The following is a 22,176-nucleotide window of genomic DNA, read 5'->3' as shown; positions in this document are numbered from 1 at the left end:
GCCAACAGTGTAGACCCCTGAGTCAGGAGCAAAGCAGAGCACCAAGCAGAAACGTTACAAAATCTGTGGAGTCAGTGGAGAAGAATTCAGCAAGCATAACTGGGGACTTGTGTCAGCATGAAGGAACAGGCATGTGGCCATGGGGTCAGAGGTGGGTGATGGAAATCATAATGAGGATGGACTGTAAGAATTTGAGGCCAGACTCTGGGCAAAACAGTCTCTAAGGGTGACACTGAAGAGAAGAGCAGTGCAACAAAATTGACTTAATCAGCATTCTGTGAGTATGCAACATTGTCACGTTTACTATCTACAACTATTAAAAGAAATATGTTGGATAATTAACAGGATCCTTCTGGTCTTCTACTCCATCACACTTGCTAAGTAAAGTGCTCACAAAATAAAACTTTGTACTTTCTACTGTAAACCTTTCAAAGCATTGAAAATCATAACTATTAAATCATTTTTTCAAATAGAAAATGAGAGTCCGTGTAGTAAACATAAGAAAACAGAGAAAAAGATATCAGAAAATTTTATCAAGTGTGTGTGAACATGGTATTTGTATCTAAGTCCATATTGCCTATGTGTGTTCCAGAACCTTCTGATTCATTTATACCCAGTCCTAGGCATTAAAGCATTATTCTCTCTCCTTTCTTTGTAACAGTTCAGTTAGGTAAGCATTTATGGTCCTCGCACATAAACTTTATAGGTTACTATGGTTTCTTGCTTGATCACCTCAAATAATAAATAGTGGAAGCTGTCAGGAGCCATCATAGGACAAGCTAATAATCAGCAAGTGATCTTCCTGAGATGCCTTCATCTTAGATTAGACATCTACGATGAATTTCCCATAGGCAAGGCCCAGGAGAAAATCATTTTAGGAAAGATTCTTGCCAGCAATATGCTTTTCTTATTATTATTACACATATATAACGATCACTAGGTATTAGCCCACCCTTTTGAGGAGATATCTGAACATCAATGAAGATGTACTCTCTTATAGCAATGTTACATAGACAAATAAATTACTTCGTGATTCTTTTCTATGGGTTATTTTTATTTATTTACATTTAAGATGTTGTCACCCTTTCCAGGTTCCCCTCCACAATTCCTCTATCTCATGCCTTGTCCCCACTGCTTCTATGAGTATGCTCCCCCACCCATCCACCCTCTCCCACCTCAGTGTCCTAGCATTCCCTACACTGGGTCATTCAGATTCCACAGGACCAAGGGGTCCCCTCCCATTAAAGCCAGATAAGGCCATCCTCTGCTTCATATGCACCTGGAGCCATGGGTCCCTCAATGTGTTCTCTTTGGGTTGTGTTTTAGTCCCTGGGAACTTTGGGGGGATCCAGTTTGTTGATATTGTTGCTCTTCCTATGGGGTTGCAAAACCCTTCAGCTCCTTCAGTCCCTCCCCTAACTCCTCCATCAGGGTCCTGGTGCTCAGTCTGATGGTTGGCTTCATGCATTCACATCTGTATTGGTCAGGATCTGGCACAGCCTCTAAGAGGACAGCTATACCTGGCTCCTGTCAGCAAGTGCTTCTTGGCCTCAGCAACAGTGTCTGGGTTTAGTGTCTGAAGATGGGATGGAACGCAGGTTGGGCAGGCCCTGGATGCCCTTTCCTCCAGTCTTTCTCCACCCTTTGTCCTGCATTTCCTTTTGACAGGAGCAATTCTGGATTAATACTTTTTGAGATGGGTGAGTGGCCCCATCTCTCAACTAGAGGGTATGCCTATCCATTGGATGTGGTCTCTACAGGTTCTCTCTTCCCTTTGTTAGATATTTAGGCCACTGTCATCCCTGTTGGGCCCTGAGAACCTCTTTGGTCCCTGTCATCTGGGACTTTCTAGTGACTACTCCTAGATCCCCATTCCCCCACTGTTACATGCCTCAATTCAAATTCTTGACCATCAGTATTGTTTCTTCATCTCCTCCCACATCTGATCCGGCCCCAGCTATAGCACTCCTAGGCATATACCCAAAAGATGCTTCAACATATAACAAGGACACATACTTCACTATACTCATAGCAGCCTTATTTATAATAGCCAGAAACTGAAAAGGACCCAGATGTGTCTCAGCAGAGGAATGGATACAGAAAATGTGGTACACATTAACACAATGAAGTACTAAACAATGGAGCTATTAAAAACAATGACTGCATGAAAATGAGTAGAGCTAGAAAATATCCTGAGTGAGGTAACCCAGCCACAAAGAACACACATTGTTTGTAGTCACTGATAAGTGGATATTAGCCATACAAAAAATTTTGAATATCCACTATACAACTCTCAGACTACATGAAACCTAAGAAGAAGGAAGACCAATGTATGAATGTTTCACTCCTATGCAGAAGGGGCAAGAAAATAATCATGGGAGGGAGGGCTCTGGGAGGGAGAAAGGAGGGAAAAGGGGGACTCATTAATTCTTAGTGAATTAAGAATTCCTAATATTTTATCAGTATTAAGCTGTTCTATAGTGGGACTGCTATTAGGTCCTTCCTGATAGTCAAAACAGCAATGATAATTCTGCCAATCTCTCATGTGTCACCAGTTAATTGTCTTTTAGATAGTAAGCAGACATTTTCCTACTCAAATCACATGGTAAGAGGTTATAAAACCATTTACCAAAGGTTATAAAAAGGGAACTAATGATTTATTATAGGTGCTAAGACAGAAGATAAAATAGTGACAAAACTTCACTAATAACTTAGTTATTTTTTTAACTCTCAGTGAACCTGTGGAGCTTTGACAGGTGATGGATGTTTAGCCAAATAATTACTCTTAATTAATATGCATGTAAATATTCACCCTTGCAAATTTCTTATCTGATTCATGATTTGAATTTATGTTTAAACTTGTGAAGAACATTTTAATAAACACTAAAAGCACTTTTTCTTCCTGTGACTTCAACTAGCGTGCTGAAATTTAGAGCCCTGTAATTCCAACGGAGATGGGAATGGACTGTAAGAACTTGAGGCCAGATTCTGGGCAAGACAATCACTAAGGGTGACACAAAAGAAAGAGCAGTGCAAAGGCAACAAAATTGACACCCCCACCCTACCACCTCTATTAGACTCAGGTGTTTATCACCTCAACCAAAGGCTTTTAACCCTCATAATTAGCAAGAAAAATTTTCAGACTTTTTGGAAGTTATCATCAACATTCAGAATAGTTAGAGAGCTAGAACATCCAGAGACACTCAGTCTTTAACCAGCTCAGGCCTGGAGGCTCCCAATAGAAATCCTTCTAGTTGATATTTCAATCCAATCTAGCATGTTCTACCAAATGTCATCACCACTCTCTAGGGCATCTCCACACAGATGACAAAAAGACAAGAGAACTCATTTCCTTAACTATGCGAGCAAATCTAATGATGACTAGTGCACCCCTACCCATTAGGGACAAATGGTCAGATGAGTTCAAAGGGCCTCAGACAGGCCTTTGAGGTGGAGTACTTAGCAAAAGTTGTCACCACAGATGAAATTCTACTCAAAGCTCTAGGAAACCATGCAGTTTTCCAGGCTTGATGATCTTACCTACACTTCCACAGAGAGTCGACATTCTCAGGAGTGCCCAGATTTGAGTGATAATACGACCACCCTGACTTTTAACATAGTGATCTTTTACAACTTCGCAAACCATTTAACAAGGTCAGTCCAGAGCACTTCTCATGGCTGGATGATACAGTGAGATTTTTTTTGTTAAAATTTTCTCAATTTTTTTTCAGTTATATTTTAAAGAAATATTTCAAGTAGATACTATTTTGAAATTATTAAGCAGAGTAGAATATTTGGGAAGTGAATAATAAAGATTTGAACAAATCCAGATACAGATTATTTGGAAAGAGTTGACTTTGACACTATCGTAATATCTAAAGTACCAGTGACTATTTTAAGAATATGTTGAAGATGATTTATGTACTTAGCAATTGAAAATCTAAGATTATATGGTGACCTCAGAGGATCCTGCTGGCTGCCTGTAAAAGAACTAGGGTGCATCCCTTTAATGTCCTTTCTGATCTCTTAGCATCATATTTTTTCTGCCCCACAAAGTGTAACTTGAATATACTAAAATGTTCAAAATGGTACAAGAAAGCAAGCAGAGATTTAATAATAGACCTTTAAGCAGTATGATGCACAATCCTATGAATGCTAGCACTCTGTGGTATCATGCAAAATTTGCATATAAACACTGTCTCAGGAACAGAACATAATATGGTTTGAGTTCTCAGGATAGCATCGTGTCCTTTGAAGATAATGAAGATACACTTTTTCAAAGAGCAATTGTCAACTCAAGGGTACGATACAACTCTGCTGTGCCAAAGTAGCACAAACAAATAGAACAGAACATGAATATAGAAATCTTAGGACAGCAGCATGTTTATTTAATAAGATTCTCTTGCACGACGTTTTAGAATTGAAAATATTAAATATCAACATGCATAATAAAAACAAATTTACTTTTTTTTCTTCAAGTCTACCTTTTCCTCCAATACTGTTTGCTTCTCATCCCAGCTCCAGAAGTACAACCAATAAAACTGTCAGATGACAACAGGCAGCGAGGGTTTTATAAACAATTAAGATTCTGGCCTCAGTAATAGGCCTGATGAGTAGTACATTTTGAGCTGAACCTTCATGATTCCTTAAATGAGCAGCTCACAAGCACATGACCTGAAATCTGCCCAGTGATGACTTTGGCCACAGGAGGGAAAGCAAGAAGAGACAATGTCTCCAGGTTTTTAGGAGGGGAGGCTAGGCATGACTGTCCTAATGTCTCACTGAACAAAATCATCTGCTATTGTTGAATATCCTAGGATTTGCACATTTCCAAATTCCATGCCTTATTTTTCATGCATTGTTACCCATTATACCAAACTGTTTACAAAGATGTCTTTCCTAACCTGAAGATGCTGATCAAAAGGTTAACCATTTCTTTAAACTTATTGATGGTCCCATGTAGAGGTATATAATAGAGAAACTCACAACATCCTATAGAAGAATCTTTGGCATAACCAAATACAAGTATTAGTTTTTCTTTTACATTTTTAGAATATAACAAATCATTTCTTCCTTTACCTCCCTTTCTCCAGATCATCCCATATGCCCATCTGACTTATGACCACTTTGTTCATTAATTGTTGTTACACACATCTATGTGTGTTTTCAGGGCTGGCTATTCGGTATCTGGTATCGCATAATCAATTGGTATGCTTTTCCCTGGTGGGAAACTATTTCTCCTGCTTTTAATATCCCTTGGTTGCCTGTGGTCCTTTCTGTAGTGTTGAAGGCTCATTTTCATTTCCCCATCCGTGTGAGAATGTCTAATGTTCAGTACATGTCTATCCGGTCATGTTATTGATTCTTTATGGATGTCTCTACTATTTCCAGGAGACACAATCTCTCGGAAAATTCCCTCATGCTTTAGCTTTTGCATCTTCGTTCTTACCCACCAAGGAAATTTCTCTTTACAACAGGCAGACAATAACAGAAATGGCAACCGATCAAAGTGCAGAGTTGTTGAACCCATTCCTAATAGATATAGCTGCTTCATAACTTCCACACCGATGGCGAAGAGAGCACTGTGGAAGAAGGGGCAGAAAGATCCCAAGTTTTAGTTTTTTACTTTAGGTAAATCCCATTGAGATTAATGAGCCTTTCCAAGTCACACCGACCCTCAGAGCTTTTGCTGAATTACACCCTTCAAATATGTATAAGTTCTAATTTTTGTATATCTAGTACTTTTTGTATGTCTAGCACTTTGGATAGTTCACTTGATTTGGTGAACTTGGTTTTGTGATCCTCACACCAAATTTGCAAAGACTCAAGTTCAAACCCTGGAATCCACATACCAGCTTAGAGAGGGAGCTAACTGCAGAGTGTTGTCCCCTGACTCCACTCATCTCCTATGGCACCCACACAACTATAAACATATACGAATTTTAATAAAAAATAATAGTTCTGAGCTCAATTTCAATTTCAATAAGGGCACTGGAGGAGGTATGCTCTGAAACTAAAATAGCAGTATCATGAAAAGCTCACCGAATTAAAACCACTCATGGTGCATATCTCTTCAGACTGATACTAGCAGGAATTACTTGATTTCTAAACTAGGTTGCTGGTTCTTCAAAATAACATTTTATTTAATTCTTAATGTTCTACATTTATTTTACTTAGTTTCTCTTTTGAGAACATGAGACAAAAATAACAGCCTGGTAAATCGGAGGGGCACTTTAGTTATTGTTTGTAATGTAATACATTAGTAAGTATATTGTTCTCTCAAATTTGTAAACATGTTATTACTGCTGTTTTGTCTTACTCGGTGTATTTTTTAGTTCAAAGATGAACTAAGATGTATATAAATATACAGGTACATATATATGTATACACAGAGAAATATATATACCCGACATTTCCAACATGCTCATGAGGATAACAATCTGTAAATATGAAACTCATGTGTAGTACATATGTATCATAGAGCTAATTCAAATAATGCATCAATAATGATCAGGCCCTACATTGTCATAGACACATGGGCAGTCATAACTATCTGCAAGTATCCATTTCCCTCCCTCTCTTTTGGTTCTGAGTCAACTCTGAATCATTTTGCACATATCCAATGATAACTTTGACCTTTTTGCTCTCCATATAGGACACCTGAGAAGGAAAACATCAATTGGATTTGTCGCAGTACAGATGACAGCTGGAGACGTAAGAGCATGTGACAGTTTATTGTTTTGCAAAGCCTTTGCATTTGTGTGCTCACATGCTTAGCTATCAGCCTATTTCATTAAGTATCATTATGGCCTGCAGTGTTTCTTACTATGTTATCTAATCGGGATTTTCACAATGATGGGTCTGAATGGGAATTTGTACACTGTGATTCCATGGGTTATCTTTTTGTTACTGGCTACTCATTCAAAAGACTTTTATGTTACTTTTTAAAAATAAATTTGGGGGGGTGATCCATTCCATCTACAGACACTGAACCCTCACACTACTACTGATGCCAAGAAGCATTTGCTGACAGGAGCCTGATATGGCTGTTTCCTGAGCAGTTCTACCAACACCTGACCATTACAGATGCAGATACTTACAGCCAACCATCGAACTGAGGTGGGGACCCCAATGGAAGAGTTAAGGGAAGGACTGAAGAAACTGAAGGGGATTGCAACCCCATACAAAGAACAATATCAATTAAATGTAGCACCCAGAGCTCCCAGGGACTAAACCGCCAACCACAGATTATACATGGGGGGAGCAAGGTGTCCAGATACATATGTAGTAGAGGATGGCTTTATCTGACATCAGTATGAGGGAGGGAGGCTTGATGCCCCAGGCTAGTAAGATACTAAAGGGATGAGGCGGTAGTTGGTGAATGGATGAAGGTGTAGCATCATAGAGGCAAAGGGGAGAGGGATATTGGGGATAGGATGTGGGGTTAGTAGAGGAGTAACAAGGAAGGGGGATATCATTTGAAATGTAAATGAATAAAGTGATTAATAAAAACTAAAAATGGGGGGAAAAGCAAACAATAAATTGCCCAGATTTTTCCTAGTAGCATCTTTTAAGCATGCTTCTGTATGAGTTTGTTAACAACTTCAACAGTAAATATTAAATACAAACTAAAAAAAATTAAAGCATTGATAACAATAGCTAATCCTAACCAGACACATTAGGATGGGAACTTTCATTTCTGAAACTGAACACATGCTCTCTTTAAGGGATTGGTTTTTTTTTGAAAAGTATTATTAGTATTCAAAAATGCTGTGTTAGATAAAGCCCATACGGTAACAAATAATGTGTTAAATTGTGTAAATACGCATTTGAAAACAAAGGAATTCTGTAGTTGGTGTGACTCTATATATAAGAAAATTAATTTTGAACACTAGGAGTTCCAAGTTCCAGAAGCTTAATTATTTACAGTTAATAAAGTATAAATGAACCGATCAAAATTCAGTCTGAATAAGAGATAAAAAGTTAGAATACCTTGAAAATTAATATATGAAAATAAAAAAGCAAATGGAGTCTAATACCATTCATGTACTAGAGCAATGCTTCAAGGATCCCAGCCAAATGTTGCGAAATCCTTACAAAGGGCAGAATTGTTTGGACTTCCGATCTTCTCCACTTTTCAGAAAGGAGATTTGGACACTGGGCTTGTACCCTATCCATGCATTATCTTTTTGATTGGGTAATGTGAAAGCCATTATCATAAGTCATCTTTCAACATGTTGTACACATGTATGCACATAGTGTATGAGTACACAATTTCTCATAACAAAATTTGTGAACTTGCATCCATTGTGATAAGCATATGTATTCATAGATGAATACACTGAATCACTGACAAATCACTAATTAATATAAGTAATAAATCCAGCTTTACATCCCAATGAGATATCCTCTGGTCACTGAAAACCTTCTGCAGTATAATTGCATGTCGAAGATGATACAAAACTGGCCATCATATATGGAATGTAGAGTATAAATAAATACAAGTGATCCAACTGCAGACAGGAGTGAAGCTGGGGTAAGCAGGGATACAACCTGAAAGATGATAGATACCTTTGTGTTTTAGTTGTATTTTAATACCAGTAAGAAAGAAAACTCCCAGAAGTGAAGAGCTGGGTCTTGAGATAGAACTATTCCCAGTTTTCTGCGAAACCACCAAATTGATTTCCAAAGGTGGTGTATAAGTTTGTACACCACTCCCAAGAAATGGAGTATTCCCTTGCTCCACATTCTCACCAACATGTGCTATCTCTTGAGCTTTCAATCTTAGCCATTCTGATGGGTGTAAGGTAGAACCTCAGAGTTATTTTGATTTGCATTTCCCTGATGAATGAGGATTTTGAACACTTCCTTAAGTAATTCTAGGCCATTCAAGATTCCTTTGTTGAGAATTCTCTGAGAACCAATAGGGGTGTCACTAGCTGTGACTCATAGTATTGGGGATATGAAACCTGAAGAGACACCTGCTGTAGTCACTCAGGATCCCCAATGGATTGATAGGGACACCAACCCACCCACAAAACTTTCCAAGAATATATCCTGTCTACAAGAAATGCAGGGGCAGGAGATGGAACTGACTAAGAGAAACTAAGACTGAGATAAGAGCTGATCAATAACCAGCATAACTAGAGGCTCACCCACGGGCAAGCAGCAATCCCTGACACTGCTAATGATACTCTGTTATGCTTGCAGACAGGAGTCTAGCATAGCTGTCCTCCCAGAAACTCCACCCAGCACCTGACTCAGACAGATGCAGACAACCACAACCATGGTGGAAAGAGGTTGGGGATTCTTATAGAAGAATAAGAAGGGTTGCAGACCCAGAGGGAATAGGAACTTCACAGCAAGACCAACACAGTAAATTAACTTAGACACTTAGAGCTCTCAAAGACTGAAATACCAACCAAAGAACATATGTGGCTGGAAGTAGGCCTCCCCACACATATGTAGTAGAAGTGCAGCTTGGTCTTCATGTGGGTCCTGAACAACTGGAGCAGGAGTAGGAAGAGCTATCCCAAAAGCTACTGCCTATATGTGGGATATGCTCTTCTAGTTTGTCTGACTTGTCTAGCCTCAGTGGGAAAGGATGTGCCTAGCCTCACAGAGACATGATATGCCAGGGTAGGGGGAAACCCAGGAGGCCTCGATGTGCACCGGAAAGGGGTATGAGAGAAAGATTGTGGGAGGGGGTAACTGGGAGGGATCAGTGAGCAGTATGTAAAGTGAATAACTAAAACTAAATAAATAAATAAATAAATAAATAAATAAATAAAATGTAATCTGACTTATTTATCATGACCTATTTTGTAAAGTCCTAGGCACACAAAATGCACCCTCATTTAAAGGAATTCATAGTGTTAAAGAAAAAAAGAAAGAAAGAAAGAAAGAAAGAAAGAAAGAAAGAAAGAAAGAAAGAGTGAGAGAAAGAAAGAAAGAGTAAGAAAGGGAGGAAGAAAAGAAGGAAGGAAGAAAGGAAGAAAGGAAGAAACTAAAACCAAGTAACATTTTGAGAAGACACAGAATATAAATTACATACCGAGTCACAATATTATTTATTGCAAGAAGGAGGTCTATCTTCAGAAACGTATTGAGCCTTTCTCTAATAGACAATTTGCAACGATTAAATTTTTCACTAGGTTTAAACAATCCACACAGACAGAGGTAGCAGCAAATGGAAAGGAAATGGGGAACCTTCCTGCCTCTGGCCTGGGCATTTGTCCAAAAACACTTGAGGTTGTTGGTCTTCCCTCCCTTTGGCTTCAAGGATCCTCACACAGTTTTACAGTTTGCCATCACTGATAGCATTTCCCTTTTTGAGTTGTATTAATTAAAATCTTCTAAGTTTCCACCCACCATAGAATAAATGCTAAACGTTTTTTGCATTTTTCTTGCTTTATGTAGTTTTTACTTTTAACTTTCAGCTGTAAATGTTCTCTTTAGGACTTTCCTAGGACATGGCCTAAACCAGAATGTGTATCTACAGATTAATACCCACATGGTAAATAAGTCAAATATTTCATGCCCACAGTAAACAGGTAGGATGACCACAGGGATCCAGACTTTTTTAGGCTCCTTCAGCTCTCATAGCACAAACAGAAGCCCTGTACATCAGGCAAGCATGTCCTCACTTCTAAGGTGAGGAACTGAGGAATGTGCTTTTGAAATAATTAGATCTACAAGTATAGGCATATATGCATATATGCATGAAATATACATAGGATAAATATATAAATAATTCATATTCTTGAAATATGCGAAGGATATGCATACAAGCATTTTTGGAACTGCTGGAATAGTTCTCGGGGGCTGGGGGAACATTTGTTGACAAGGACGGTGGTCTAGTTTTGATCCTGGGAAGCCATGCGAGAAGAAGCCGACCAACTCCTCAGAACTGTCTTCTGACCCCCACAGGGACACAGGCATGTATATATCTGCACATACAAGCACAAGGACACACCCATAACACATGCATCAAGTATAATTATGTAAATAAATTAATGTCTTGGGATGTTTGTACTTGGCTTGATCTTTTGTTGACAGTCAACTAACCACATTCAGTATGCCTGCTTTGTCCTATCCTTATGTAAAGGTGCTTGTGAAATATTCAGGTAAAGACTTGTATTTTTGTCAGGTTTTAGTTCTGTTGCATTATACGCAGTGATGCCATGAACATTCTAGAATATGACTTTGAGTGAGCACTGGGATGAATTGCTGAAACAAATCACCAGAACACAGAACCTTCACACATTTGTTTCTATGAGAAACTCAGTATCCCACTAATAAATTAGGAAGGAGTCAGTTGTTCCAGTGTGATAGATACTTCTGCTCACGCCTCATCCTCTCAAACGTTGTGTACATGGCTTTTGTGTGAACAAAATGTCATGTGTACCTACCCGCTGCTGGCCCAGATAAACAAGCTAACCATGTATAATACTTGTCTACCTGAAAGATGACATCATAATCTTTAAGGGAGAAAAGATTTTCATCATAATTACTTAATTCTATATTCTTACCTCACATAGTACAGTTAACAGGTAAAAGTGGATGTTAAACAGTCAACCGAGGAACTAGATGCTTAGCTGGACTGAGTGGTGCAGGGGCATTCCCTGAGTGGGGACTTGTGCATGTGCTATTCTCATCAGCGTTACATCTTTTCTTCCTAAGTCTGAGGGATAAGAGATCGTCTTTAAAATAGTGAAATTCCCACCTGTTTGATCTCTGAGATAACTGATATCCATCCCTTGACTCCACTTGCGTCTATAGCTGCTCCACATGACACTCAAAGCAAAATTAAAAGTTCAGTTCTTTCATATTTTTCTCCTCACTGTCTCCAGTAACTCCTCATCGTAGATGTGTAGAAAGTTGTCTGAGTCAGGGAAGGTTGCTGTAACAAATCACATGGGTTCTATTTTCTTTTCCCACTAAATACGTTTCTCATAGTGCTGAAGCCAGCAAGTCCAGGGGCAGAGTGGCAACTAACGCTTTCTTTCCGGCTTGCATGCGGTAACCTTCCTGCTGTGTCCTTACACTGTTAGAAAACAGACCTGTCCTTCATTTCTTTTCTTCTCTGAATGTTGACACCATTTTACAATACTTGGTATGACATAGCTGTTTGCCAATGCATGTATTTACCAGCAAATACCACTAAATAACGCATAGATGGGTTTTGTACCAAAGTTGTAGGACAGAGACTTTTAGTTAAGAAGACAGTCATTCGGTCCCCAGCTCCGAAAAAAAGAACCAAAAAAAAAAAAAAAAGAAGACAGTCACAAAACAATCTGTTGTGTACTTCTGAGCTATTCTTTCTTCACTGCACATTGCTCATCTTTGTCCAGCCTTTTAGAGTCCTTACTCCTGCTTCTGGCATATTTGGCCTCAACCTATGCTTCACCAAGAAATGTGTTCATGTAAATAGTCTCATTCTTTTCCTTCCCTTCCAAAGTTCCCTCCTGATTCCTCTACTAACTTATCTCTTCGTGAGCTCCCAGGAACTTGCACTTACTTCTGTCAGTTTGGTTTATCTTTCGTGCAAACTAAACAATAGCTTGTTCAGTGTGCAGCATGTGTTTGTGTTCCTCATGCACCCCAGCACCTCCAGGCTAGAATATTTAATTGTTTGGTAAGTATTTGTCACAGGAGATAATGAATATTTATTATTACATATATTATAACATCAACGTTTTATTGTGCTATAGTTGTCTCACATATTTGCAAAATAATATTAATTCTATGCCATAGAAAGTAAAATCAAGAAGTTAAGAACATCGCTCATGGCTACACTAAAAATTAATACTAGTCATGCTAATTAGTAACTTTGGGCTTCACACCAGGGTCTTTTCCTTTCAAAAGCTCAACTATTTTCCTTTATGTCATGCTGAGATATGAATGGAATGAAAATAATTTAACAATTTTATAATCAAAATTGATGTTAGCTTATGGTCTGCATTTGTCTTTGAAATAAAGTAGCAATCCCCAGGCTAAAACTCTTTAAAATCACACACCACATTGGAGTATGTGTAGTTTGTTTAATTTAAGGGCTAAAAACTTTGCAACTCAGTCTGATTCTCTGCCATATTGAGGTACCAATACCCTACCAACAGGAAACTGTTATATTCTGAGTTGCAGGTGGCCTAAACCTTGATATTCGATGTGTAGTGTAGAAGGCTTCACCTTCAAGATCCACGTTCTGAAGCTTGGTTGCTCTTTCCCTAAATCTCCACTCAGAATGTGCCAACCAGTCTCTGTAGTGTTAAAAGCCATTTGAAATATCTCAGAAGCGAAGATGAGACTTCGGGACCAGAACTTGGATTTAAGTTGCTCTAACATTTACCACATGCTGACTAGGTTATTGTTTCCTCTGTGGTTCTCATAAACTGCAAGCATATTCTCTTTCTCCCCCTTCCCCACTGCCTAGAGATAACTAATAAATTCTACCTTAATGCTGGACTTGGTTTCTAAGTTCTTCATTTGTTTTGCTAATTTGCTGTATAATGGTTTAAAAGAAGAGAAGGGGAGATGACTAAGTAGGGCATTTGTCTTACAATCATGAGAACCTGAGGTTAGATTTCCAGATTCTGGGTAAATCTAGATAAAGATAGCCTAGCACATGTAGCAGTGACCAAACTCAGAATCTGTCACATACAAGTTTGAGGAGAAGGTCCAGGACCTGAGGATGTCCTGTGGCCTTCACATCTACCTGTCTGTACACACACACACACACACACACACACACACACACACACACACACACACACACACTAGATTTTTAAGAAAGGATGTATTATCTCGCTTGAGATGATGATGTCATTAATTAATGGTCTGTAGAGCTCTGCCTTTGACTTAATACAAGAGCACTTAAGGATTACTGATGATCCCCTACATGTTTGTTTTTCTAAGTACATAATACTGGCAAATATGTCTCTGTTTCAAAATTGAAAACACTAATATCAGTCAAGCTTTAGCAAGATGCTCTTAGTTAACTAACTTGTGTCCTCAGCAAGGGTGATGTTTCCCTAATCAGTTAAACCTTCCTGGAAACATTATTATAGATATGTCAGATTGGTCCGTAGCTTTGTTTCCATGGCAAATTCTAAACTCAGTGAAGTTAACAGTGAAGGTTAACAATTATGAGGGGAAAGAAAATTTGAGCGATCTGTGCAAAATTCAAACCAATCCTCATTTCCATGTGTGTTCACATGGAAATTAATAAAAAACAAAAATAGCGATTAAGAGAGCTTCGGAGTAAATATACAAGGTGGCACAGACTACTCTACATATCCTGATTTAGGGGATTAATTTTATGCAAAATTTTAATAGCGATCAATAAATTCAGATAATTAACATTAATTGGGAGGAATATTCAAATGTTGAAGTTCAAGTTTACAGCTCAGTTTGGCAATGATGAAGTACAAAGCTTTATTTTGAATTCTGTCATTAAAGCTGTATTTCCTCAAGGTGTTTTTGTATCTTTCCACTTAATTTGACTTCTTTTTACTGAGATTAGCTTCTTGATTGATTTCACAACCTCCAGGGAAGTGCTGAGCGTTGGACAAGCACAATGAACAACTCAATCACTGCTCTACTAAATTCATCATCAATTTGGCATTTATCCTCATCTGATTTTTTTCTTTCACTTTGAGGTTCAATTGATGATTTTTTCTTTTGATTTTCTATGTCTCCATGTTCATCCTTCATTACTCACAGAGCACATTCAGAAAAGTTGCTATGAATGGAGGTTATCTCCAGTAAGTCAGTCTCTGATTCATTCTCTCTCTCTCTCTATCTCTCTCTATCTCTATCTCTCTCTCTCTCTCATCTTTCTCCCTCACTCTCTCTTGCACTCTCTCGTGCCCTCACTCTCTTGTGTTCGCTTTCTTTGTGTGTATAGTAGATATAAAGTTTAACTTTCATTAAGTTGAATACTAAAAAATAAACAGGAAGAAGGGTTTTATAAGAAATAAAAACATGCACTAAGCATGATGAGACAGAACTTTAATCCTAGCACTCAAAAGACTGAGGAAAGTGGATCTGTATGAGCTGTAAACCAGGTACCAGGCTTATATCATGAGAACTTGCCTCAAAAAATGAGTGTATGTATGTATGTGTATATGTATATATTAATTTTTATATATAAACTTATATAATATATAAAACTTTTGTGATAAATATACTTTATATATATATAAATCTATTTTCATGGATAGAAGGTAATCTTTGAATATTATACAGTTCTAGTAATTACAAGGAGCCATGAATAAAGATTTTTTCAAAACAGATATTCATTTTTATTTTATATCTGTGAGTGTATTGATTACACGTAGGTACATATTACACGTGTATATGTACCTACAGATACAAGAAGAAGGCAATACCAACAGAGGAATGGATACAGAAAATGTGGTACATCTACACAATGGAATATTACTCAGCTATCAAAAACAATGACTTTATGAAATTCGTAGGCAAATGGTCAGAACTGGAAAATATCATCCTGAGTGAGGTAACCCAATCACAGAAAAACACACATGGTATGCACTCATTGATAATTGGCTATTAGCCCAAATGCTTGAATTACCCTAGATCCCTAGAACAAATGAAACTCAAGACAGATGATCAAAATGTGAATGCTTCACTCCTTCTTTAAAAGAGGAGCAAAAATACCCTTGGCAGGGAATAGGGAGGCAAAGATTAAAACAGAGACTGAAGGAACACCCATTCAGAGCCTGCCCCACATGCGGCCCATGCATATACAGCCATCCAATTAGACAAGATGGATGAAGAAAAGAAGTGCAGACCGACAGGAGCCGGATGTTGATCTCTCCCGAGAGACACAGCCAGAATACAGCAAATACAGAGGCAAATGCCAGCAGCAAACCACTGAACTGAGAATAGGACCCCCGTTGAAGGAATCAGAGAAAGAACTGGAAGAGCTTGAATGGGCTCAAGACTACATAGGAACAACAATGCCAAGCAACCAGAGCTTCCAGGGACTAAGCCACTACCTAAAGACTATACATGGACTGACCCTGGACTCTGACCTCATAGGTAGCAATGAATATCCTAGTAAGATCACCAGTGGAAGGGGAAGCCCTGGGTCCTGCCAAGACTGAACCCCCAGTGAACTAGATTGTTGGGGGGAGGGCGGCAAGGGGGGGAGGATGGGGAGGGGAACACCCATAAAGAAAGGGAGGGGGAGGGATTAGGGGGATGTTTGCCCAGAAACCGGGAAAGGGAATAACACTCGAAATGTATATAAGAAATACTCAAGTTAATAAAAAAAAAAAAAGAAGGCAATACATTCCCTAAAACTGGAGTAAAATATAATTGTGATCCACCGTATAGGTGCTGGGAACAGATTTTTAAGTTTTCTAGTGTGATGTGCTCTCAGTCACTGATCTGTCCCGAATACTCTAATTAAATAGTTTAAAATAGGTGATTTCATCTATTTTATTTTTATTAACTTGAGTATTTCTTATATACATTTCGAGTGTTATTCCCTTTCCCGGTTTCCGGGCAAACATCCCCCTAATCCCTCCCCCTCCCTTTCTTTATGGGTGTTCCCCTCCCCATCCTCCCCCCATTGCCGCCCTCCCCCCAACAATCACGTTCACTGGGGGTTCAGTCTTAGCAGGACCCAGGGCTTCCCCTTCCACTGGTGATCTTACTAGGATATTCATTGCTACCTATGAGGTCAGAGTCCAGGGTCAGTCCATATATAGTCTTTAGGTAGTGGCTTAGTCCCTGGAGCTATGGTTGCTTGGCATTGTTGTACATAAGGGGTCTCGAGCCCCTTCAAGCTCTTCCAATTCTTTCTCTGATTCCCTCAACGGGGGTCCCGTTCTCAATTCAGTGGTTTGCTGCTGGCATTCGCCTCTGTGTTTGTTGTATTCTGGATGTGTCTCTCAGGAGAGATCAACATCTGGCTCCTGTCGGCCTGCACTTCTTTGCTTCATCCATCTTGTCTAATTGAATGACTGTATATGCATGGGCCACATGTGGGGCAGGCTCTGAATGGGTGTTCCTTCTGTGTCTGTTTTAATCTTTGCCTCTCCATTACCTGCCTAGGGTATTCTTGTTCCCCTTTTAAAGAAGGAGTGAAGCATTCACATTTTGATCATCTGTCTTGAGTTTCATTTGTTCTAGGGATCTAGGGTAATTCAAGCATTTGGGCTAATAGTCACTTATCAATGAGTGCATACCATGTGTGTTTTTCTGTGATTGGGTTACCTCACTCAGGATGATATTTTCCAGTTCTGACAATTTGCGTACGAATTTCATAAAGTCATTGTTTTTGATAGCTGAGTAATATTCCATTGTGTAGATGTACCACATTTTCTGTATCCATTCCTTTGTTGAAGGGCATCTGGGTTCTTTCCAGCTTCTGGCTATTATAAATAAGGCTGCTATGAACATAGTGGACCACGTGTCTTTTGTATATGTTGGGGCATCTTTTGGGTATATGCCCAAGAGAGGTACAGCTGGATCCTCAGGCAGTTCAATGTCCAATTTTCTGAGGAATCTCCAGACTGATTTCCAGAATGGTTGTACCAGTCTGCAATCCCACCAACAATGGAGGAGTGTTCCTCTTTCTCTGCATCCTTGCAAGCATCAGCTGTCACCATAGTTTTTGAACTTAGCCATTCTCACTGGTGTGAGGTGAAATCTCAGGGTTGTTTTGATTTGCATTTCCCTTATGACTAAAGATGTTGAACATTTCTTTAGGTGTTTCTCAGCCATTCGGCATTCCTCAGCTGTGAATTCTTTGTTTAGCTCTGAACCCCATTTTTCAATAGGGTTATTTGTCTCCCTGCGGTCTAACTTCTTGAGTTCTTTGTATATTTTGGATATAAGGCCTCTATCTGTTGTAGGATTGGTAAAGATCTTTTCCCAATCTGTTGGTTGCCGTTTTCTCCTAACCACAGTGTCCTTTGCCTTACAGAAGCTTTGCAGTTTTATGAGATCCCATTTGTCGATTCTTGATCTTGGAGCATAAGCCATTGGTGTTTTGTTCAGGAAATTTTTCCAGTGCCCATGTGTTCCAGATGCTTCCCTAGTTTTTCTTCTACTAGTTTGAGTGTATCTGGTTTGATGTGGAGGTCCTTGATCCACTTGGACTTAAGCTTTGTACAGGGTGATAAGCATGGATCGATCTGCATTCTTCTACATGTTGACCTCCAGTTGAACCAGCACCATTTGCTGAAATGCTATCTTTTTTCCATTTGATGGTTTTAGATCCTTTGTCAAAAATCAAGTGACCATAGGTGTGTGGGTTCATTTCTGGGTCTTCAATTCTGTTCCATTGGTCTATCTGTCTATCTCTGTACCAATACCATGCAGTTTTTATCACTATTGCTCTGTAATACTGCTTGAGTTCAGGGATAGTGATGCTCCCTGACGTCCTTTTATTGCTGAGGATAGTTTTAGGTATCCTGGGTTTTTTGTTATTCCATATGAATATGCAAATTGTTCTGTCTAACTTTTTGAAGAATTGGATTGGTATTTTGATGGGGATTGCATTGAATCTGTAGATCGCTTTTGGTAAAATGGCCATTTTTACTATATTAATCCTGCCAATCCATGAGCATGGGAGATCTTTCCATCTTCTGAGGACTTCTTCAATTTCTTTCTTCAGAGTCTTGAAGTTCTTATTGTACAAATCTTTTACTTGCTTGGTTAAAGTCACACCGAGGTACTTTATATTATTTGGGTCTATTGTGAAGGGTGTCGTTTCCCTAATTTCTTTCTCGGATTGTTTCTCTTTTGTGTAGAGGAAGGCTACTGATTTATTTGGGTTAATTTTTTACCCAGCAACTTTGCTGAAGTTGTTTATCAGCTTTAGTAGTTCTCTGGTTGAACTTTTGGGATCACTTAAATATACTATCATATCATCTGAAAAAGGTGATATTTTGACTTCTTTTCCAATTTGTATCCCCTTGACCTCCTTTTGTTGTCTGATTGCTCTGGCTAGAACTTCAAGAACTATATTGAATAAGTAGGGAGAGAGTGGCAGCCTTGTCTAGTCCCTGATTTTAGTGGGATTGCTTCAAGTTTATCTCCATTTACTTTAATGTTAGCAACTGGTTTGCTGTATATGGCTTTTACTATGTTTAGGTATGGGCCTTGAATTCCTATTCTTTCCAGGACTTTTATCATGAAGGGGTGATGAATTTTGTCAAATGCTTTCTCAGCATCTAATGAAATGATCATGTGGTTTTGTTCTTTCAGTTTGTTTATATAATGGATCACATTGATGGTTTTCCGTATATTAAACCATCCCTGCATGCCTGGGATGAAGCCTACTTGATCATGGTGGATGATTGTTTTGATGTGCTCTTGGATTCGGTTTGCCAGAATTTTATTGAGTATTTTTGCGTCGATATTCATAAGGGAAATTGGTCTGAAGTTCTCTTTCTTTGTTTGGTCTTTGTGTGGTTTAGGTATAAGAGTAATTGTGGCTTCATAGAAGGAATTCGGTAGAGCTCCATCTGTTTCAATTTTGTGGAATAGTTTGGATAATATTGGTACGAGGTCTTCTATGAAGGTCTGATAGAATTCTGCACTAAACCCGTCTGGACCTGGGCTCTTTTTGTTTGGGAGGTTTTAATGACTGCTTCTATTTCCTTAGGAGTTATGGGGTTGTTTAACTGGTTTATCTGTTCCTGATTTAACTTCGGTACCTGGTATCTGTCTAGGAAATTGTTCATTTCCTGCAGATTTTCAAGTTTTGTTGAATATAGGCTTTTATAGTAAGATCTGAGGATTGTTTGAATTTTCTCTGAATGTGTAGTTATGTCTCCCTTTTCATTTCTGATTTTGTTAATTTGGATAGACTCTCTGTGTCCTCTTGTTAGTCTGGCTAAGGGTTTATCTATCTTGTTGATTTTCTCAAAGAACCAACTTTTGGTTCTGTTGATTCCTTCTATGGTCCTTTTTGTTTCTACTTGGTTGATTTCAGCTCTGAGTTTGATTATTTCCTGCCTTCTACTCCTCCTGGGTGTATTTGCTTCTTTTTGTTCTAGAGCTTTTAGGTGTGCTGTCAAGCTGCTGACATATGCTCTTTCCTGTTTCTTTCTGCAGGCACTCAGCGCTATGAGTTTTCCTCTTAGCACAGCTTTCATTGTGTCCCATAAGTTTGGGTATGTTGTACCTTCATTTTCATTAAATTTAAAAAGCCATTAATTTCTTTCTTTATTTCTTCCTTGACCAGGTGATCATTGAGTAGAGCATTGTTCAATTTCCACGTATATGTGGGCATTCTTCCCTTATTGTTATTGAAGACCAGTTTTAGGCCGTGGTGGTCCGATAGCACGCATGGGATTATTTCTATCTTTCTGTTCCTGTTGAGGCCTGTTTTTTGACCAATTATATGGTCAATTTTGGAGAAAGTACCATGAGGAGCTGAGAAGAAGGTATATCCTTTTGCTTTAGGGTAGAATGTTCTATAAATATCTGTTAAGTCCATTTGGCTCATGACTTCTCTTAGTCTGTCTACATCTCTGTTTAATTTCTGTTTCCATGATCTGTCCATTGATGAGAGTGGGGTGTTGAGGTCTCCTACTATTATTGTGTGAGGTGCAATGTGTGTTTTGAGCTTTAGTAAGGTTTCTTTTACGTATGTAGGTGCCCTTGTATTTGAGGCATAGATATTTAGGATTGAGAGTTCATCTTGGTGAATTTTTCTTTTGATGAATGTGAAGTGTCCTTCCTTATCTTTTTTGATGAATTTTAGTTAAAAATTGATTTTATTTGATATTAGAATGGCTACTCCAGCTTGTTTCTTCTGACCATTTGCTTGGAAAGTTGTTTTCCAGCCTTTCACTCTGAGGTAGTGTCTGTCTTTGTCTCTGAGGTGTGTTTCCTGTAGGCAGCAGAATGCAGGGTCCTCGTTGCGTATCCAGTTTGTTAATCTATATCTTTTATTGGGGAGTTGAGGCCATTGATGTTGAGAGATATTAAGGAGTAGTGATTATTGCTTCCTGTCATATTCATATTTGAATGTGAGGTTATGTTTGTGTGCTTTTCTTCTCTTTGTTTTGTTGCCAAGACGATTAGTTTCTTGTTTCTTCTAGGGTATAGCTTGCCTCCTTATGTTGGGCTTTACCATTTATTATCCTTTGTAGTGCTGGATTTGTAGAAAGATATTGTGTAAATTTGGTTTTGTCATGGTATATCTTGGTTTCTCCATCTATGTTAATTGAGAGTTTTGCATGATACAGTAACCTGGGCTGGCATTTGTGTTCTCTTAGGGTCTGTATGATATCTGTCCAGGATCTTCTGGCTTTCATAGTTTCTGGCGAAAAGTCTGGTGTGATTCTGATAGGTCTGCCTTTATATGTTACTTGACCCTTTTCCCTCACTGCTTTTAATATTCTTTCTTTATTTTGTGCGTTTGGTGTTTTGACTATTATGTGACGGGAGGTGTTTCTTTTCTGGTCCAATCTATTTGGAGTTCTGTAGGCTTCTTGTATGCCTATGGGTATCTCTTATTTTAGGTTAGGGAAGTTTTCTTCTATGAGTTTGTTGAAGATATTTACTGGTCCTTTGAGCTGGGAGTCTTCACTCTCTTCTATACCTATTATCCTTTGGTTTGATCTTCTCATTGAGTCCTGGATTTCCTGTATGTTTTGGACCAGTAGCTTTTTCTGCTTTACATTATCTTTGACAGTTGAGTCAATGATTTCTATGGAATCTTCTGCTCCTGAGATTCTCTCTTCCATCTCTTGTATTCTGTTGGTGAAGCTCGTATCTACAGCTCCTTGTCTCTTCTTTTGGTTTTCTATATCCAGGGTTGTTTCCATGTGTTCCTTCTTAATTGCTTCTATTTCCATTTTTAATTCCTTCAACTGTTTGATTGTGTTTTCCTGGAATTCTTTCAGGGATTTTTGTGACTCCTCTCTATGGGCTTCTACTTGTTTATTTATGATTTCCTGGAATTCTTTCAGGGATTTTTGCGATTCCTCTCTGTAGGCTTCTACTTGTTCTCTAAGGGAGTTCTTCACGTCTTTCTTGAAGTCCTCCAGCATCATGATCAAATATGATTTTGAAACTAGATCTTGCTTTTCTGTTGTGTTTGGATATTCCATGTTTGCTTTGGTGGGAGAATTGGGCTCCGATGATGCCATGTAGTCTTGGTTTCTGTTGCTTGGGTTCCTGCACTTG

This window comes from Rattus norvegicus, chromosome 2 (assembly GCF_021556685.1).
Source record: "Rattus norvegicus strain SHRSP/BbbUtx chromosome 2, alternate assembly SHRSP_T2T, whole genome shotgun sequence".
NCBI classification, from domain to species: Eukaryota; Metazoa; Chordata; class Mammalia; order Rodentia; family Muridae; genus Rattus; species Rattus norvegicus.
The sequence above is the reverse complement of the archived record's forward strand: the minus strand, read 5'-3'. Positions refer to the sequence as shown.